Raw genomic sequence first — 21,720 nt, forward strand, 5'->3', positions numbered from 1 at the left:
TATTTTGTTGCTAAATAGGCTTGAAGGGCTTCCCTGGTGGCTCAGTGATAAAGAATCTGCCTGCCAGTGTAGGAGACCTGAGTTCAATCCCTGGGTGGGCATGGCAACCCACTCCAGTATTCTTGCCTGAAGAATCCCATGGACAGAGGAGCCTGGCGGGCTACAGTCCATGGGGTCACAAAGAGTTGGACGTGACTTAGTGACTAAACAACAACAAACAGGTTTGAGGAGAAGGCAATGGCGCCCCACTCCAGTACTCTTGCCTGGCAAATCCCATGGATGGAGGAGCCTGGTAGGCTGCAGTCCATGGGGTCGCTAAGAGTCGGACACGACTGAGCAAATTCCCTTTCACTTTTCACTTTCATGCATTGGAGAAGAAAATGGCAACCCACTCCAGTGTTCTTGCCTGGAGAATCCCAGGGATGGTAGAGCCTGATGGGCTGCCATCTATGGGGTCGCACAGAGTCAGACACGACTGAAGTGACTTAGCAGCAGCATGTTTATCTATGAGCTATTTCCAAACATTATTAAGGATATATCATTAGAAAAGAGAGCAACTAAATAACTTAAGTTTCTATTTTCCTCATTAATATTGTTCCATTGAAAACCTGAAATAACATTAATAACAGTTTATATATATAGCAGGATTTTATAACTACAGTAGAAAACAAATGAAATTTAAAAAAGAAGAAGGAATCATTAGCATCACCTCCAGGTTCAAAAAAAAAAAGTGAGCTGAGATGGAAGGCCTTACTATATAAAATCAAGAATACTTTTTTCCATACTGAAAAATGGGTCAAGTTTTGCTAAGTAACACCATTGACTGAAAAACGTTAATTACAATAAATCTCCAGAAACACCCTGAGCTAGAATCTCCCCCTGTAGCTCAGGAGGATCTGTGGAGCAGATCAAGGAGCTTGCCCCTGCCCTCTTCTCCTGTTCTCTGGCTCTTTCTCAATGTTCCCAGGTGAGCTAGAAAATTCCCCTTTGGCAGCAGAGCCTGGAAGTGGCACCCAGAAGGGCCCACGGTTGCCCTTAGTGGAAGCTCCTTAATGGCTCCCCAGACACAGAGCAGTAAGCCAGAGACTCACCCAGAGCCAGGCCAGTGAGCTCGGTCCCAGTCGGGCCGCCGGCCTCTCGGCAGTGCCCGTCCGAGCAGACACTCCCACGCTGCAGCCACACACCGAGCCGCCTGAGAGAAGGGAGGAGATCCTTCCTGCTCCACACTCCTCCACCCGCCTGGCGCACCTGAGCCAAGTCCACCCTTCCCACTGCCACACCCGGGAAAACCGGGCTGCGCACAGAATCGAATAGCAATGCACTGAAAGGCGAGGCGGCGGAACAGTGTGTGGCGCCTGTACCTCGCAGAACCCCGATCACTGAGGCTTCTCCCCAGAACTCTCCCTTTGCGGTGCACCACGTATGTGCTAATACCAAGCTGTGGCCTCAAGCGATGTGCTCGGTATAAAGCTTATATGAGACCAGGGAGAACGGGAGTTGGCCAGGGATACAAGCTACCTTTTATTATAAATTTTATTGTACTGAGAGCTATGCATACATTATCTCTGGAAGTTTCTGTGATCACTCTAGTCTATATAATTGATGCTCAGAGACATTAAGTAACTTGCCCAAGATCACACGGTTGGTAAGTATCTGAGCTAGGTTTGAACCCGGATTTGTAAGACCCTGTGCCTTTAACCACCGGGGGGAAAAAAAGCCCATCCTGCTTATCTTTGTAGGTTACGCAAATGTGGACAGTAAGAAAAAGAACCCATTTATTGACTTAACAAGCAACAGTTTCATCAAAATACGTACAACAGCGTTATCAACAGCATGTGAAGGCGAGACATTAACAAAGGCCCAAAGAAATGTTGGTTTGCCTTTATATGAAACACACACACATACATACACACACAATTAGGTGAGACTAATGGAACAGTGCAAATACAGCAAGGCACATGTAGGGCAGAAAGAGCATGAATCATGTAATCACATGATCTGATTCTGTGGTCATAAGGGTTTTCCTCCAGCCATACAAGAGCCTGCATGGTTAACCCCAGAGACTGTGAAGAGCAAGGTTGCTGCCTCCCTCTGTGGGTTAACCAAAGAGCAGTACTACTAAGCACGACGTGGTTTCCTGATGGGATCCCAGAACAGAAAATGACATGAATGGAAACGCTAGTGAGAGTTGAGTGAAGTCTGCTGCTGCTAAGTCGATTCAGTCGCAGTGTCCGACTCTGCGACCCTATGGACAGCAGCCCTCCAGGCTCCTCTGTCCACAGGATTCTCCAGGCAAGAATACTGGAGTGGGCTGCCATTTCCTTCTCCCAAGAGTAAAGTCTAGAGTTTAGTTAAAAGTAACATACCAATGTTAGTTTCTATTTTGACAAATGTTCCATAGTTGTTTACAATGATTGATATTAGGGCGAACTGAGTAAAGGGAATACAAGAACACTGTACTACTTTAGAAGCTTTTCTGTAAAATAAACAAGTATTGCAAAATGTAAGATTTGCTTTTAAAAAGTTAAGTAAAATTTAAATATAAAAATGAGAGAGAGAAAGAGAGAATGTAATCCTAGAGACTAGAAAATTATCTTGCTGTCCTCTTACTATATCCAAAGGGGACCACTATGCAGGGTGATTTTGCAAATGTTTTTCATTTTTTATGTTACTAATAGTATCATACGGATGCAAAATCCCTAGCTGTGTATATTTAAATAAAGAAGAAGATGATTCTCAAAGATCAGAAATATTTATGTATGTTAAGTAAGTCAAAATCTTGCTTTGTCTGAATAACTCTCTGGGGAGCTTACCCTCTTGCTAGTAAATCATTAGCAGGAATTCTCTTTCCAGGAGTGAGTATTAAAAGAATCTGCCACTAGACATAAAAGAAGACTTGGAAAAAAACGGCAAAAAATACCATGTCCTGAGATAAAGACTTCATATGCTAAAATTCAATTCTCCCTATATCAACCTGTAAACATAATGTGCTTCCAACAAAAGGCTAACTATTTTTGTGGGGGAACTAGACAAGCTGATTTCAACAGCCATAAGCAAGCAGTAATAGCCATGAAAATCTGGAGAAAAAATAGTAATAGGAGAGAGCCAACTCTACAAGATTTAAAAGTACATAAAGAAACTACAGTTTTAAAAGCAAAGTGGTACTGACTTTGACTAGAAAACTGGTCAATGACATAAAACAGAATATCCAGAAACAGAACTAAATTCCTGAAGTTATTTAATACATATAATAGTAAGTTGTCAAAACATTAATGGAAAGATATATTATTTAATAGGTGATGCTGAAGCAAACAGATGGCAGTATGTATAATACTAGTTAGGCTGGTTTTCTACCTTATACCGTCCATCAAAATAAATTCCAGACACACCAAATATTAATTCATAAACAAACAGATAAAAACACAGAAGGATTTTTTAAAAATAAACTACAGTATTTTGGGAAAAGTCTCTTTAAGTATAATATAAAACCCTTATGTCATAAAAAATGAAGATCTGGATATCTGACTACACGAAAACAAAAATTTTCTGCATAGTGAAGGGAGAGGGATAAACAAAGTAAAATACACACAGCACACTGGTAAATATGTTTGTGATTCGTATTCCAGGAAAGAAGATGAACATTATTAATATATAAAAAGCTGTAACAAATCAATAAAGAAAAGAACAAAATTCAACAGAAAAATGGGCGAAAGGATATAAATGTACAGTTCACAGAACTGGAAACACAAAGAACCCTTTAAACGGAGGCAAATATGTTCATCTTTAAGGGGAGTCAACATTAAACTGCATCAAGGCTCCATTTCCACTTTCTAGACTGGCATAGATCCAGAAGTGTAATATCATACAATGTTACAAAGGATGTGAAGAAACAAGCGCTCCCTTACACATGACTGGAGGGGGTATATACATGATATTCATGTAAAGCAAGGCTATACAATTTCAAACAGAAGCACATTCTGACTTGGTAAGTCCAATTCTAGTTTTGTTTATCCTCTAGGCACACTCTCACAATTGCAAAATTCCACAGCTACAAGAACATTAATTGCCACATTGTTGATGATAGCAAGACTGGAAACTACCTAAATATCTGTTGATAGAGGACAAATTAAACTAGGGTACATATAACGGAATGCTATGTTGCAGATAAAAAGACTGAAGCAATTCTATGAGGACTGAGAGGAAAAAACCTCCAAAATATATTAAGTGAAAAAAGCAAACAATTGAACAACATGCTGTTGTTTGGAGTGGTGGGGGGCGGGGGGGGCGGAGGTCGTATATTTATAAATGGATATAAAAATCTGTGTAGGAGAACAGCTGGCTAGGGGGACAAATGTAGAAAGAGATTTGGTGACAGTACTCTGTAAGATTACTCTTTTGGCCTTTTGAATTATTTTATAATGAACTATAAGTCCATTTTAAATAAGGAAGATAAACAAAGTTAATTTTATATGAAACTCCATCAAATGCTCTGTAACTACATAAATGCATTTCTGAGAAGAAAGTGAAAACAAACAAAGCCACCTGGGTCTTCAGGCCCCGGTCCCTGATCCTCAGCAGTCCCCACCCTCTCCCTAGGAAAACAATGCAGTGTTAAACCCTCAAAGCCTCTCAGCTCCGTTGTTACGGTAATTGTGTTTACTCTTTTCCAAACAAAGTCATTAGAATCAGAAAAGTAAACGTGCTCAGTCCTCAGTTCTTTGATGTCGTCTTCCTCCTTGCTCCCAGTGTGGGACTCCGCAGCCCAAGGCACCATGGCCCAGAGCCTGATACACAAATTCCATAAGTACACAAAGCCTGATGCATAAATTCTATAAGCATTGCCATAGCTACACCATACTGCTTGTGATCGTGATGCAAAACAAACAAAACATAAGGAAAAACTAATCTGAAATAAAAAAACACAAGCTATGGGGATTATTCTGCCCTTTGAACACCTACAGAGATTATGAAACTGTGGAGTGTTTTAAAATTTCAGAACAATTTTTCAGCATGACCAAGTCCCAGATACAAGAAACATTCTCTTTCCTGAAAATAATATCTGATCAAGGCAAATGGTATGTTGAAACAGTAAGAAGTGTCAGTGCCACCTGAGCCTATCAGATGCTTTCCCTCTAGGTGACCCTTGTTAATCACCTCAGCTCTAAATATGATTTTAGGATTTCAGGTTCCTAAGACTGAAAAGCTGGTGGCTGTGTAGTCATGCTGACTGGATCTACGCAGGGGAAAGATAGAGCCATCCCTGCCCTATCAGATGAATTATTCGACTCATCCAGATAAAGCACTCTGGTCAATGGGACACCTACGGGCTCCTCCACTCCAAACCTCCCAGGGATCAGTCAGTTGTCACTTTGTGGGGTCCTGAGTCTACTCTCCTGGAGCTTCGGCTGCTTCTTTTGTTGTTTCTCCCTTTTTAACACTCCCTTTCACCTCAATTCCTTATAGCAAAAAGTTTGAAGTTGGAAGGGATTTAAGAAGGAAAAAAAATAGAAAACAATCCAAAAGAAATTTGCTAGAATATCTTTTGCTCATTTAACACCCTGAGGTTAAGCTTCTCTAACGGCATGTAAATCCTTGGGCTTTTTTTCATTACTTTATGTACTTGCAATAAAAACATTCCTTCAGATGTTAGAAATTCTAACTAAAACAAGAACAAAGAGTGTTCCTTCTTTTCAGCTCTCCACCCAAAGTTATCATTGTAAATCAAGGTAAGAAAGTAAATTAACTACTGGCATTTAAATGTTTGCTGTCCCAAATATTTATTCTTTCCCACTCCCCCAAATTTGTTTCATACAAAACAATGCTCATAAAAACAATAAATATTCATTCTTTATCTACCAAAATTTTTAGATCAAAGTCCTGTGTGGCCCAAATCCTGAATAGCAAAAAGTAATGCTGTTTGTTCAGCAGGAAGCCTTCAACTTCCCAATAGCAAACCGACCAAGTTTGCTTTCCACTTATCTTTTAAGTACTTGTGTGCTAGGTATAAACGTAAGAACATGATTAGTACTTCACATTTGCATAGAACATTGTGAGTTTCTTGTTATTTAGTGGCTAAGTCCTGTCCAAGTCTTTTTTGACCCCACGGACTGTAGCCTGCCAGGCTCCTCTGTCCGTGGGACTTCCCAGGCAAAAATACTGGAGTGGGTTGCCATTTCCTTCTCCAGGGTATCTTCCCCACCCAGGGATCGAACCTGGGTCTCCTGATTAGGCAGGCAGATTCTTTACCATTGAGCCACCAGGGAAGCTAAACGTCGTTTCACTTAGCTCTTAATGTACGGTGTGCCAGTGCGCAGCAAAGCCCGCGGCACCCTCCGCCGTGTGGTCTGTCCGTGTCTGCCTCCCATTACTAGAATGTAAACTCCAGGGAGGAACTAGGTCTACTCTACCTGAGCAAACTCAGAGCTGGAACCACATGCATTTTTTAAACTGACAAGAGTGCTGATGTTTTATTCTTTTCTTGGGCTCATAAAACTGCTATAGGCCCCCACTCACGCTCCCCAGCAAAAGGAAGCTAGGGTCTCCATCTTCCCTGCCGCATTCCTACTTTTCTGCCAGCTCCATTTAGGCTGAACATTTGTGGAGAGCTGTTGAGAACCTCCGAGAAGAGGCTCCCTTACCCCCAGTCCTGAGGGGCACAAACCATCCCCACCCTTGCCAGCTCTGACTTGCCAGAGCCTCACTGTCCTCCCTGATTTGTGGTGCCCCTTGAGAGTGCCCCCCTCCAACACGTGCACACACACACATATGCACACAATTGCCATACTCAGATGACCAGACAGCCCCTGGCTTTCCATCCAGATCTACAGAAGGATTCCCATGGTGTGTACACCTTTCTGCCGGTCCCCTAAGAGCTCTATGTTTCCCTGAGAAGTACCTGTTCCCAGAGATTTTGTCTGTCTCTTTGCCTTGTTCAGGGACAAAGCTGTTGTCTCTGGGGACATGGTCTTGTGTGATGAGCTTGGCAAACAACTTTAAAATGACGGTGGAGGATCCAGCCAGGGCAGATTAGTCAAGGGTATATACATGTGCCCACCCCTGCAAACTGCTTTGTCTTTCAAGCGCCCTGGGGCATCTCTTTCAGAGAGTACAGAAGAGAGCATGGAGATTAAGTCACAGACCTGGCGGCCTCCCAGCTGGTGCTAGCGGTCAAGAACCTGCCCGCCAACGCAGGACACCTAAGAGACATGGGTTTGATCTCTGGGTCGGGAAAATCCTCTGGAGGAGGGCATGGCAACCCACTCCAGTATTCTTGCCTGAATCCCCATGGACAGAGGAGCCTGGGGGGCCACAGTCTATAGAGTCACAAAGAGTTGGACAAGACTGAAGCAATTTAGCACACACACACACACAGAGACTTGGTAAACTGCTTTTAGTGAGATGGATTACCATCCCACCAAATTATGTAGGGACACGTACATATTGCTGGACTACTGAGCCATCATATGTTACTTGCTTCCACTGAGTCAAATGTAAGACACGGCCTCCACCTTCAATGTCCCTCATCAGAGGCAGTAGAGGGCACAGGCCCCAGGTCCCAGATCTGCCATAAACCCATCTGGATGACCTGTAGCCTAGCTTTGAGCTTCAGTTTTCATTCCGTGAGATGATGTTACTCTGCTTTGCAGATTACTTCCAGGATTGGACATGATGGGTGACACACAGGGCGGACGGCAGGAGGGAGAGATTCAGCAAATAACAGGCCTACTTATGCTGTTTTTTAAGGGCTTGCTGAGATGCATGGTCCATGCTCTCAGGAGACTTATGGACATAAGTGGAGGGGGGCAAACGTGTAAATATTACGTAGGCCCCAGAATGGACCTCGCCATAGGGTGAAGCCCCAGGATGCGGAGCAAAGGAAGCATGGGCCTGCCTTTTGGGGTGGGGAAGTCCTTCACAGAAGAGATGACAAGGGGACTTCCTGGGAGTCCAGTGATTAAGACTCCACACGCCCACTGCAGGGGCTGTGGTTCGAACCCTGCTCAGGAAATTAGGATGCCATATGTGGCACATCTTGGCCAGATTGGAAAAAAAAAAAAGAGGTCACACAACCTGAGCCATGAAGGATGTTTAATTGAGGACAAGCGAAGACTGGAATGGCATTGCAGGTGGAGGGAACGGCATGAGCAAAGGCCTGGAGGTTCAGAACATTTGGAGCCTGTAGGATAAGCCTGAGTCATGTGGCATAAGCCTGTAGGGTGGGAGACAGGAAGCCTGAGAGAAGCAGAGGCAGAGTAGAGTGAATTTTTAAGCCCTTAACACGCAACAGGGGGTATTCATTGAATTGCGTTTCCTCTTGAAAGCCTTTCTATTAATTTTAATTGGAAAAATAACATGCTCATTGTTTAAGAAAAAAATCCAGTTATATAAAAGCAATAAAATAAACCATCCTGCCCCATTCCCTAGAGGTTAACAGTTTAGTATTTATCCTGGACTATTCACTGAAGGGTGTTTTAGGAATACTTTTCAGGGTGTTTTTTTTAAAAAAAAATTTTATATAAAAAAAAGATCTGATTTTTTATTTAAAATAAAAATTACTCTTGGTATAAGGCGGTGGGTAGGGTGATTGAAGGTGGGGAGACTTCCCCAGTGCAAGGGGCTCAAACACCACAGGCCCTGCATGGAGACCGTGCTGTGGGGCGAGAGGAGGGAGCTTGAGTCCTCATCAGCTGCAAGAGTGACAGAGAGCGGGGAGTCAAGCAGGACATTTTGATTTCTGCTTAAATTAATGAGACTGGATCTACGAAGAAACACAGGTGTGTGGGGTGAAATTATGAGCATAACTCTGGACATGAGAAGTGTGGTGTGGCTTGGGACATCCAGGAAAGGAAGTCATATATCTGGGGTTAAGTATAGGAATCTGACTTAAAGAAGTAGGCATGCAGGAGATTTCGTGTGATGGTGAGATTACTCAGGTAGAAGTAGAGGAAGGCCCACATTTAAGAATTGAGCAGAGATAGGGGCCTTTACAAGGATGAAAAGGAGCTGACCCAGGAGGGGAGATAGGAGAGCATGCCACAGTCAGTGAGGCTCCTTCCAGAAGGATCTGAAGTGTCTAATGCTCTGAGTAATTTGACTCAAGTGAAAATGTGCTTTGCTCATAGTAGTCAGGGAGCTTTACTGGAATGGGTTCAGCACATCATTTGCGTATATTATTAGAAAAGAGCAGGAAGGAAATATAACACAATGTCAACAGTACTTATTTCTGCACGTTGAGGTTATGGGTGATAGCTATTTCCTTCTGTTCCTAGAAAAAAGATGAGGGGTAACAGAGGAAGAAGAAGGTGCAGTATTCCAAAAGGAAACATTTAAAAATTATATCATTAAAGCAAATTTATTCAATATGTCCAAGCATTTAAAATTGTAAGGGAAGACAATAACTTTATGGGGAAAACAGCATAAAATAATATTGCCACTATGTTACTGCTTGCTGTTTTGCAAAGCATGAAGCATGGCAGAAAACTCCCTACACAAAGTATGGTAGGAAACTCTCTGCTTCCCCCAAAAGATCCCACAAAGTCAATTCAGGAACCCACAGCAGGGAGTTCCCCAAATTTCAGGCATTTAGTCCATGAATTTTGTCAATTCCCTTTACCACTAGTCCTGCTATTTAATAAACATTGCATTTAAACAAACTCATTTTTTAAACTTAAATGTATTCATTTCTGTCACAATAGTAAATATAAAATAATTAGCATAATACATAGAAGATAACTGAAAAATTAGTATACTGAAAACAAAACAATTATTAGTAATTCTAGCAAGATGCTCTCAATAATCCAAGATGTCCGAGCTTGAGTCCCGAACTAGCTCTCTGGTAATAAGGAAGATCAACACTTATTGCTGTTGTTCAGTCGCTAAGTCATGTCCAACTCTTTGCACACCCAGAGACTGCAGCACGCCAGGCTCCTCTGTCCTCTACTATCTCTTGGAGTTTGCTCAAGTTCATGTCCATTGAGTCGGTGATGCTATCTAGCCATCTCATCCTCTGCCACCCGCTTCTCCTTTTGCCTTCAGTCTGTCCCAGCATCAGGGTAAGAATGAGTGGGCTCTTTGCATCAGGTGACCAAAGTATTAGGGCTTCAGTTTTCCTGGTGGGTCAGTGGTAAAGAATCCGCCTGCCAATGCAGGAGACACAGGTTCCATCCTTGGGTGGGTAAGATCTCCTAGAGAAGGAAATGGCAACCCACTCCAGTACTTTTGCCTGGAAAAACCCAGGGACAGAGGAACCTGGCGGGCTACATGGGGTGCAAAGAGTTGGACATGACTTAGTGACTAAACAACAATAACCATCAACAGCACTAGAAGTGGTTAAAGCCTTACTGGTAGTGTAGTTTGGGTTTAAGAATTCCATTGCAAATCATTTACTTGAAAGGAGAAGGAAACATAGAAACACAAATAAAAGAGTTGGGAAGCGAGAGAGAAAAGGGAAGGAAGCCAATAAATGATGTATTATCAAGCCAGTGATCACTCTGGACAACTGGAGCTTAACCCCCCTGAGCAAACTCTGGGAACCAGTGCAGCACACACCTCAGAACCAGCCCACACAGTGGGTGAGAGAGCTGGGGTAGCTGAACACCAAACACTGTTAAAGGTTGATTGTGGGGATATGCATCTCCTAGCATTACTGGGCTGTCTCTAGGGCAGCAAAGCAGGCCCCAGAGGCAAGAGATGAACTCAGGCAAAGAATACAAGTGCTTCAGCTGGAAGGCACTTGATAAAGGTGGCCACGTGGACAGGGCTCCAACAGAGGCTGCTACATACCAGGCTGAGGCCGCAAGAGAATACACAAGGAAAGCGTGTACATTTGTCAATGCCAATCTCCCAGTTCATCTCACACCCACCTTCCCCCTTGAGACTGACATTGAGATGATTTACAACTACCATATATAAAATAGACAACCAACGAGAACCCACCGTATAACACAGGGAGCTCGATTCAATGTGATGACCTACATGGGAAGGAGATCTAAAAAGGAAGCGATATACATATACTTACACTGATTGACTTTGCTGTATAGCAGAAAAAACAACACTGTAAAGCAACTATACTCCAATAAAAAATTTTTTTTAATAAATAAAAGTAAGTTCTCTCATTGCTTGAGTCAAAGGAATTTATGGAGAACCTGTTAATCACTCAAAATCATCTCCCACACCACCAAGCTAAGGTTCCCCTAGCCCAGGAAATCAGATAACCTAGTAAGTCTGAAGTAATTTGGAAGGTGCTGAGCCTAACCCAACAACTGTCCTGAGGAGCCTGGTCAAATCTCATCCACACCAGCTTACTGAAAAAACAGACCTTTTCCAATATTTTAAAATTTAGGTTTATTTTCCTCCCTATCCGTTAGAAATAGCCTCATCATATCTGCCTGCCCAACAGAGTGGTCAAAAAGTGTCTTCTCTATGGGAGCAATCATTAGGATGAAAAATCTGTGTTGACAACATAGACAAATGAAAGCATGCTTGGTCATTCTAAAAAGGACTTTTTAACCCTTAAAAGAAAAGACAGTAAATTCCTTCGAGTAATAGCTCCCTGGATTCATTTAAAATATGATTTACTTATAAATATCAAACTCTACAACAGCCATAGCTCACAACTATAATAAAGGATAAGTATACAAGTTCCAGGTGCTACCAGTGTTTGTAATTTTTATAGATATTCTTTCATTCAACAAATATTTGTGGGACCGTTTCTGTATACCAGGAACTGTTCTAGGTGTCTGGAGATACAGCAATGAAGGAAACACAAAAATCCCTTTCCTCCAGGAAACTACACCCTAGAGAGGAAGACAGTCAATAAATAAATGAAAAATAGGTACAGGATGTCAGCTGGTAATAAGTGTTACAAACAAAGGAGGAAGAGAGTATAGGGAGGACCCTTGGCTGGGGACACATTCTAATTTTAAATAGGGTGATCGGAGAAGACCTTACTGACAAGAAATATTCAGAAAGACCCAAAGGAGGTCGAGGGAGTAAGCCATGTGAAGATCTGGGAAAGATAACTACAAAGAGAGCAAATAGCCTATGTGGGGATCGTGGGGCAAGATCTCGCCTGAGATTTGAGAAACAGTAAGGAAACTGGTAACGCTGGTTCAGAGTCAGAAAAGGGAAGAGCAGGAGGAGACAAAGAAAAGAGGAAAAAGGGGTGGGTGGGGGTCACGTAGAGGTGTGTATACCATTGTGAAATCGTAAACTAAGGGAGAGTTCTGGGCAAGGGAAAGACCTGGTCTGACTCAGGTTTAAGCCGATCCCCATGGGAGCTCTGCAGATGATAGACAGAAACAGGGAGGCTTGTTGGGAGGCTGTTGTCAAAATCCAGAGAGGTGATGGCAACTTGAACTAGGTTGGTGAGAAGTAGTTGGTTCTGATCACATTTTATAGGTCACAAAGTACAGGCTTTGGAGAGAGATTAGATACAGGAAACAAAAGAAATTTTAGGGTGAAGGACAGTGCTAAGGCTTTTGGCATGAGCAGTAGAGAAACAGACCTATTGTTTCCTGAGATAGAGAAGACTAAACAGGAGCAGGTTTGGGGAAAGATCAGAAGTTGCATTTTGAACATGTGAAGTTTCAGAGACCTATCAGACATCCCAATGGAGGGTCTGTAGGCAGTTGGAGCAAGTCTGTGCGTCAGGGATGAGGTGTAGGTCAAAGCAAAAACTGGGAGTTGCCAGCATCTACAGTATATTTAAAGGCATGAGACTGGATGAGGTCAACAAGGGAAGGAATCAGATAGAAGGGGCTGAGAGGCTGAGCCACAAGGGCAGTCCACCAACCAGAGGTCAGGGAGAACATGGGGGATGAGCAGAAGAGACTGAGGGGGCACCCAGAAGACCAGGAAAGAACCAGAAGCTGAGGGTATCCTGGAAACAAAACAGCTTTGAAGAAAGAATACTCAACAGTGTCGAATGTTGATGGTGGTCAAATAAGGCGACTGAGAACTGACCGTCAGATTTAGCAGTTTCAGTGAAGAGCTGGGACGAAATACATGTCCACAGTGTGTCCAGGAGAGAAGGGTGAAGAGAAATGTATTGTATCTACCACCCTCTTTGTGTTGGTGATTTTGGAACCAAAAGAAATGTCTGATTTTCCCCCCAACAAAATTAAGCATAATTATTAACTCTGCTTAATTTATCAACTCAGGTTAAAAAACCCAACTAGCTTTTTCTTCCACAGTAGGGTGTTTGCCTAAGATTTTTATAATTGGCTTAATTTTCTGCTTTACTTTTTACATGAACAAAAATACTGGCTACATACTATGTGTGGTATATCTGGTAAATATTCTTCATGCGTAGTCTATGTAGTAAGCGACCTGAAGTATATTATTTATATAAGTCAGTAAATATGTATCTCTTTCTCTTCCCATCTGGTGGGGTATCCATAACCTAGAAGAGGGGTTTCCCTGATGGCTCAGTGGTAAAGAATCCACCCACCAATGCAGGAGACACAGGTTCTATCCCTGATCTGCGAAGATCCCACATGCTGAGGAGCAACTAAGCCCTTGATCCACAATTGATTAAGCCCGTGCTGCAGAGCCCGGGAGCCAACTACTAAAGCCTGTGTGCCCTAGAGCCTGTGCTCCGCAACAAGAGAAGCCACCGCAACTAGAAGCCCTCACACTGCAAGTAGAGAAAAGCCCTAGAGAAAAGCCTGTACAGCAGCCAAGACCCAGCCAGTCAAAAATATAAATAAATAAGTAAACATAATCTAGAAGACAGGAAAAAGGAGATGATGGGAAGAAAAGAAGAAGCAAGCAATATTCTGAATTTTCTCCAGCCCGATGATGGAGTCAGCTCCATTTAAATTCAGTATCGACCCATGGGATGAACACACAAAGTCACAATCATCAGTGTCCACAGTATCAGAGGCTGGGAGTATAATTACCTGACTCATGTACATTGTGAATTAAGTTACCAAAATAAAAAGATGAATTTCTCTTTCCTTTTCAATTAAATCTGTGCCCTGTTGATCTGAATACAGTCCTGAGTTTCTTTAAACTATTTAAATCAGTTGTAATGGCTGCAGTATCATTTTTATTTGATTTTGAATTCTTTCATCTTAGAAGAAACCACGAGGAAACAGGATTTCACTCACTCCCTGGTTAACTAGAAGTGAGAGCAGTTTTACTCAAAGGATCATAGTCCTAGGCTATAAATTATTGTTTCATTTCTTTTCCTCTTCCTTCTTTTTTTTCCCCCTTCAATTAAAAAAAAAAAAAAAAAGAACAGAAAGAGACAGTATAGCTGAAATAGAGTTTATTTCCATAAAATGTTTCTCCCACAGTGATGGGAATCCTAAGATAAGAGTCCTGTATTCAAATGTGAGAGGTAGAAAATGTAATTTACTTCAAGCATTATGTGAAACAGAATAAGCTCTTAAAAAAAATAAACCATAGTAAGTGAGATACTCACAGTAACTAATGTAGTATAATGTCCACTTGATTTTCAACCCTTTTTCACGTTTAGTAAGTAATCAAAAAATAAATAGATGATGATGATGATTTTCATTTAAGGATCATTTTTGCTGTTGCTAGTGTTGGAATAATGAATATAATTAATTATAGAACATTAACTCCTGCACAGAAAACAAACCAAAAATACCCACTTTGGTTTATAAGTGAACGGGAGAGACAAAAACTATTTAATAAGTAAACTTTTTTCACAGATTATGACAATTTTTACTGTCTCTCTCTCTATCCAACTGGCCTTCTCATAGACATGGATCTTTTTCATTATCTTAATTTTCAGCTCATTTATAACTTATTACCAACACAGCCACTATACAAAGGTGTTTTCTTACCTAAGTGACTCTTTGTGGTGACCAACTGACCACCTTAGGCACCAAATCATCCTTCTTGTCAGCTTTTAATTTCCTTCATTTTCAGGGATCAAACTATGAAATTCTCATAGCTCACCAGTGCAAACAGTTTATCAAGCGATTTCACAGCCACATGCTGCAGGGCTTACGGCAAAAGGGGGACAGATGAAGGCAGCGAGAAGCATGATGGCAACTGGGAGCGTTCTGCAGTACATACCTGGGCTAAATCCTGAATGTTGTTTTCACATTTTTGTTTTTACTTCTCTCACAGCATGCCATGTCTTTGGACTACTAGGATAGTAATCCAAGAAGTTCTGACAGTTAGGAAATCATTTGACCTGAAACTTACTGCAGTTCATGCCACAATCTTGACCTGTTTACTGGCTGGATTGTTCTGGCATGGGCATCTTAACCCATATTTTAGTTGATAAAATTTTCCCTTTCCTGGGAAGTCCAGGTTTATCTTCATATTAGAGGAAGAAAGAGACAGAAACAGAGAAGAAGACAAAAACGTCAACTACTTCACAATAAGGGGAAAAAACATCAGACTACATCCTGTCTGTATATTTTAACACTTCCTATAAGAGAAATCCAGGAAATATGCTTTTTTTTTTTTTCCCCCAGTGAGTACAATTTTGTGCCACAGTCAAGAGACCCTCCTGTTTGCTGAGCTCAACTGCATGTATCCAGTAGACTAGACCAGACAGAGGCTGGAAGAATGTTAAACTCAGTAGGCATGCACTAGGGGGATGCACTAATCTGCTCTCTTGCTCTGCTGTGTTTCTACACCCACCAAGGATCCCCATGTTCCCAAGTCTCTGGGATCCAGCTGCCTGGAAATCACCCCATCACTTCTTTCTCAACTTACCCCACAGCCTCCTCCGCCAAACGTTCATATCTAAAGCACCCCAGACCTGTTCTGACTGCTGTGTCTGTTGGGACCACAAATATCATTTCATCCATTACACTGGAAAACAATTTGCAACACAAATATTTCAACAAATTCACTTGGTCCGTATTTCAATTCAGCATTTCAATTGTATTTCAACCAAATATTATGAGTTTCATTTCTTCCCTTCCTATAATGTACATTATCAACACATTTTCTGGAAAGGCATATTTCAATCTGACAAGTTTTTCAAATGGAGAAATTAAATCATAGAATTTAAAGGAAATGTGCAAAGTAGTCAGTTAAGAAGTCTAACAACACACGACATGTCACCAAAAATGCAGCTTAAAAAGTTGCTTCAAAATAAGTTCATCCCAACCTAGAGTCTGTCGTACAGACTGAAGTAAGTCACAAAGAGAAAAACAAATAATGTCTATTGATGCATATATGCGGAATCTAGCAGAATAGTACTGATGAACCTATTTGCAGGGCAGGAATGGAGACACAGATGTGGAGAATGGACTTGGGAACAAATCAGGGGGAGGAGAGGGTGGGGGGAATGGAGAGAGCAGCACCGCCATATATACGCTGCCGTATGTAAACCAGATGCTCGTGAAAAGCTGCTGTTCACAGAGGAGCCTAGCCTGGTCCCTGACGGGCGGGACGGGAGTACAGGTGGGAGGGAGGCTCAAGAAGGAGGGGATACACGTATACTTAGGACCGATTCACCTTGCTGTACAGCAGAAACCAACACAACACAGTAAAGCAATTACCCTCCAAGTAAAAATACATTTTAAAAAAAGTTCATCCCATAGCTCTGGGAATTTCTGACGATTGACATGTTCTGTATCTTGATTGGAATGATGATGTCACAAGTGTGTATATATATATATATATATATTTATTTATAAAAACTCATTGAATTGTACACTTAAGACCTGTTCATTTCACTGTTTAACTTTTAGCTTAGAGATTGACAAGCCCACCTTTCTCACTGCTGTAAATGATCAGAGCCCCTTTGCACTAGTTTCCACACACCTACTAGCTGGCCTTGAAATTAGCGCCTCATCCTCTCCTCTTCTTTTCCTTGCTGGTTAATTACTTTATGTTCTTTCTTTTTTATTATCATCATCAAACTTCCCTAGGATCAGTTCACTTTTTAAATATTTGTATCATATCACATTTAACATTTTATTATCTTCTTTTACTGTATATAAATACTGATTCACTGTATATAAATGTTTCTAAAAGTACAAAGAAGATAAAAATCATCCATGTCTCTACTATTCAGAGAAAACTACTCTCAGTATTTTAGTTTCTACACTTCTGAGTGTATTCAATAGACACTGACTGAGTGCCCACTTTGTGGCAGGACTTGTCCTAGGCACCAAGTACTGTGCTAAGCAAACAGTACCCTGCCATCATAGAACTTAACATGCTAATAAACGATACATACAGAGGGATTTTTTAAAAATGAGGCAGGATTGTGCTTATTCCTTTATAATCTGATTTTTCCACTTAGCAAGACACCACTAATATTTTTTCAAGTGAACAAAAATTGTATGATGTCATTTTCATAGCTGCACAGTGCTCTATGGTATGGCTATATTAAAATTCATTTAATAAACCCCCTAATTCAAACAACTAGACATTTTAGTTATAACTTACATTTCTCTAAATATCTCGTTACAATTTTTAAAAAATATATATCTCATGGTCTTTCTGGTAAAATAATTTTAGGAATCATGGCTAACATAACTGTTTTCCTTTAAACACCCTTCACTTCAGTGGTGGCACAAGCTTAAGCCTTAATTTTCTGTACTTTTGAGGAAAGACTCTATAGGTTATTTTCAAAGTCACAGTAAAGGATGCCTGTTCACGTACTTACACCCAAGAATACTTTCTACTATAAAGGTACACCAAGGCCTTGGAGGTAGATACTGTACCAGAAGGTTCTTTACCCATTTCTTCTAGGAAATTACCCTGCTCTCTCTATTGCATCAGGATTTAAATATATGAAATGGGTGGAATGATTTTTGCAACTATAAAGCATTTGCCTAAGCCTGGGGCTAGTGCCTTATGAAGGTGTTTTGGTTGAAAACTCCAGGCACAGGACATAGGGAGATTTACTATCTGGCCCATGTGTGGTCAAGAAGCCGCTGAGGAAGTAAAGCTGAAAATGCAGTCTGGGTGGGAGTGAGAGCTCTCTACATTTCCGGACAAACCTTTGATCCTACAGAACTTTGAGCTTAGCAATTTTGCAGGGGAGGAGAAAGTCATTCTCAAAAACATGATACAGGAAATCTTCAACTTACATATTTCCCAAGGTTTAATTAAATCTATCTTTTACAGTAAATCTATTATTTAGTAAATTACAGTAAATCTATTATTTACAGTGTTAAAAAAACACTCAGAGAAACAATTCAGCAACACACTTGAACAACAACTATTCACTGAGCCCCTATTACGTGCAAAGCATTTTTATAGTACACTCAAGAAGATGATCACAATCTCAAGCTGGTTCACACTTATTTCACTCTCCAATGAAGTTGAAAGCCTATATTTGCAAAGAAAAAAGTATATAACAATATATTGTTATAATATTCTTTAAGGAGATCAGCCCTGGGATTTGTTTGGAAGGAATGATGCTAAAGCTGAAACTCCAGTACTTTGGCCACCTCATGAGAAGAGCTGACTCATTGGAAAAGACTCTGATGCTGGGAGGGATTGGGGGCAGGAGGAGAAGGGGACGACAGAGGATGAGATGGCTGGATGGCATCACTGACTCGATGGACCTGAGTCTGAGTGAACTCCGGGAGTTGGTGATAGACAGGGAGGCCTGGCGTGCTGCGATTCATAGGGTTGCAAAGAGTCGGACACGACTGAGCGACTGAACTGAACTAACTGAACTGATGTATTTTTTGATCATCTACTGTTTTGAGGGGATTGTGCAAAGTATTGGGGAGGGGGTGCTTGACAAAGATGATCCAGACAAAACCTGTCGTTAAAGGGTTGACAGACTACAGTTGTGTTACTACAGATGTTCTTCTGAGCCCTCCAAATGACCTGAGAGTGTGACCTGAGAGGCACACTCTCAAGTGTTGTGGGCAACACTCCAAATTTGAAAAACTTAATATAAAATAAAGAATATAAGATCTCTCATTATACATTGAAATGGTAATATTTTGGATATGTTGCTTAAATAAAATGTACTATGAAAATTAATGTGTTTCTTCTAGTTTTTTAATTTAAAATTAAATTGCATGATACTTGTATCGGCAGTGCTGATCTACACAATTATAGTTCTACCTACTCAGTGCTTATAACATAGGTCAGTTAACTTTATACCAAATATATGTGACTTTCCACAAAGGAGGTATTACAGATGAAGAAACTGAGGGTTCAAAGGCTATAATAATTCATTTTATTCATTTTCTAAAAGATTTTTTTTTTACATGGACCATTATTAGTCTTTATTGAGTTTATTATAATATTGTCTCTGTTTTACGTGGCATCTTAGCTCCCTGGCCACAGATCAAACTCATACCCCTGCACTGGAAGGCAAAGTCTCAGCCACTGGACTGCTGGGGAAGTTCCTATTTCACTATTCAATACATACCTGGTATATTTTCTGTGCACCAAGGGCTGTTAGAGGCAGTGGAGATATAACAAAACAAAGTCCCTACTCTCATAGAGTTTACATTCTAGTGGGAAAGAAAGGTAATAAATAAGAATAAAAATATATCAGGCAGTGAGAGTGAGGAAAGATGAAACCTGTAAAAGATGGAGTGCCCAGACTTGGGGTGAGATGGGATTGGACTATTTTTCAGATGACAAGGTCTAAGAAGTTGTCATCTGAGCAGAAACATGAAGTGGAAAAGGGAGTCCTGCGAATATCAACCTGGCCAGGAACTTCTGGGCCAGGGCAACAACAGGTAAATAACCAAGGGGTGTGTGTGTGTGTGTGTGTGAGAGCGCGCACTTGACACACTGGAGCGAGTTGGAAGCCACCACAACTAGGAAATGGCTCTGCCTGCACTGTGACGCGCGCTGTTTTGGGGCATGTTAGGAGGTTACTGCAGAAGGGCGAGAGAGGCCTTACGAAGTTTGTCTGACTCAGCCACTGGAGATTTGCTGTTCCTGCATTACAAAGTAGAATAATCTAAAAATTATCCAGAGAATTTAAACAGCAAAGGTCAAATATCTGGACAATTTAAGCCTCAAAGCATATTTAAGAGTCTGTAAAGTTATCTTTTGGCAGTCAAAAATCACTATCAAACTTCATAAAATAGTAATTTATCTCTGTCCTTTGCTTTCTGCCAATTTAACCTAAGGGAAGTGGACTTGAGATCTGTAATTGGCAGAATGAGATTGCAGGACCTTTAAGTCAGATTCAGATCAAGCAAATTAGTTTCATTTTTGCCAAAGAAAAGTGTTTTGTTGAGCCAGATGACAATTTTGAAGCCTAAACTATTTGCACTGGCTCTGTCTACCTTCTGAACTACTCTCATAATTGCTAATTCTGAGTTTAAGGATAACAGCACACACAAGACAGACTTAAGGAAAGAACTAGAAGCTGTATCTTGGATAAATGTATAAATGAGTCTGAATAACTCCACTCACTAAGTTTGTTTTTATGGACAGAAGAAGTTCAAATAAAAGAAAGCATCCTCAAGGTTAAATGTTAGGTAGGCCAAGTCCTTCCTCTTCTGAGTGGTAGATGAAGGTTTAAAATAGGTACCCAGTTTCAAATGAAGACAAAAAAATCAATCACAAGGAACCCCAAAAGTCATGTCATGATAAAAAGGAGGCTCAATCCTGACCCTCCAGGTTGGTTTATTTACTTTGATGGAACTCATTGGAAAATTGTTCAGCTCCACGCTTCACTATGCCTGTGTAGATGTGTTTTCTGGGTACTGGATGTAGTTCCTGTCAGTCAGGCACTTTCCTGGAGCACTAAAATGTACAGATTACACACATCAAAGGCAGGCTGCAACCACTGTAGTTGAAATTTACACAAATCTGTGCTAGGAGTAACTGGATAAACAATGAGACTAATGACCTTGTTCTGCATTAATCTCCATATGGCTCTGTTGGTACTGCTCTTGCCTTTAGGCAAGAAGGTTGTGGCTTTGGCTTCTAGCCTCAAACCAGGGATTAGGCGCTGGCCCAATGCTGACAGAGCCCAGAGCCCTGCTTCTATAGCCCAGGAAGCCTGAGCAGACTACAGAGGCTGTCCATTTTAAGAGGTACGTTTACCACGATTCAAAAAACACCCTTATTACCATATTCACTGAGGAAACAGATTTATAAAAATAGGAAAAATCCTTTAGTCATGCCCACCCTGCCACCTTCAGAGAAATTACTTTCTTCCAGAGGTTTTCCCTGAGTATTTTCAGGGCCTCTCTACTGATCCCCTCAAAATAAGACAGAACCCTCAGTGCCTTGGCCCCATGTTCCTCTTTCAGCCAAAAATAAATTTTAAAAATGGCTGCATCCATAAAGAAGAGTGAAAGGAAGGACTGAAGTGCACTGGCTCAGTATTTCTGTCTCATCTGGGACTTTGGGGAAAGAATACATTAAAATTTGAAGGTTCCCCCTCCTAAGTGCTCCCCCACTCCCACATTGCGGTAGAGTCCCTTCAGTACTGTTTGTGAAATTTGCATGGTGCTGCTAGAAGAGACAGTCAAACGAGTTGGAACGTCTCAAAAGGGTGCTATACCTGAGCAGCCTTGGGCCACAGTAAAAGGAGACCAGGACACTGGAAACCACCCCTTACTCCTGCTTTCATCACTTTGTATACAGGTTGCAGTGAAAAATGTATACTGGGAGGTGGAGCTCAGGAAATGACTCCATCGGTGGGGCTACCCTGGGTTAGGATCACACATGAACCACACTCAGCTAAAAGCCTACTACACATGTGGCACACCTGTCACTTCACACCCAGCCCCCGCCATAAACTTTATTGCCTTGTAAACTTGAGATGCCTCAATCTAA

General features: G+C 41.4%; 1 long non-coding RNA gene across 4 annotated transcripts in view; it reads right to left on the minus strand.

The window, feature by feature from the left end:
- Positions 1 to 21,720, minus strand: part of LOC109560120 (uncharacterized) — a 231,463-nt gene that overhangs the window by 203,095 nt on the left and 6,648 nt on the right. The window lies entirely within an intron of this gene.

The sequence above is a fragment of the Bos indicus genome, chromosome 6, assembly GCF_029378745.1.
Source record: "Bos indicus isolate NIAB-ARS_2022 breed Sahiwal x Tharparkar chromosome 6, NIAB-ARS_B.indTharparkar_mat_pri_1.0, whole genome shotgun sequence".
NCBI classification, from domain to species: Eukaryota; Metazoa; Chordata; class Mammalia; order Artiodactyla; family Bovidae; genus Bos; species Bos indicus.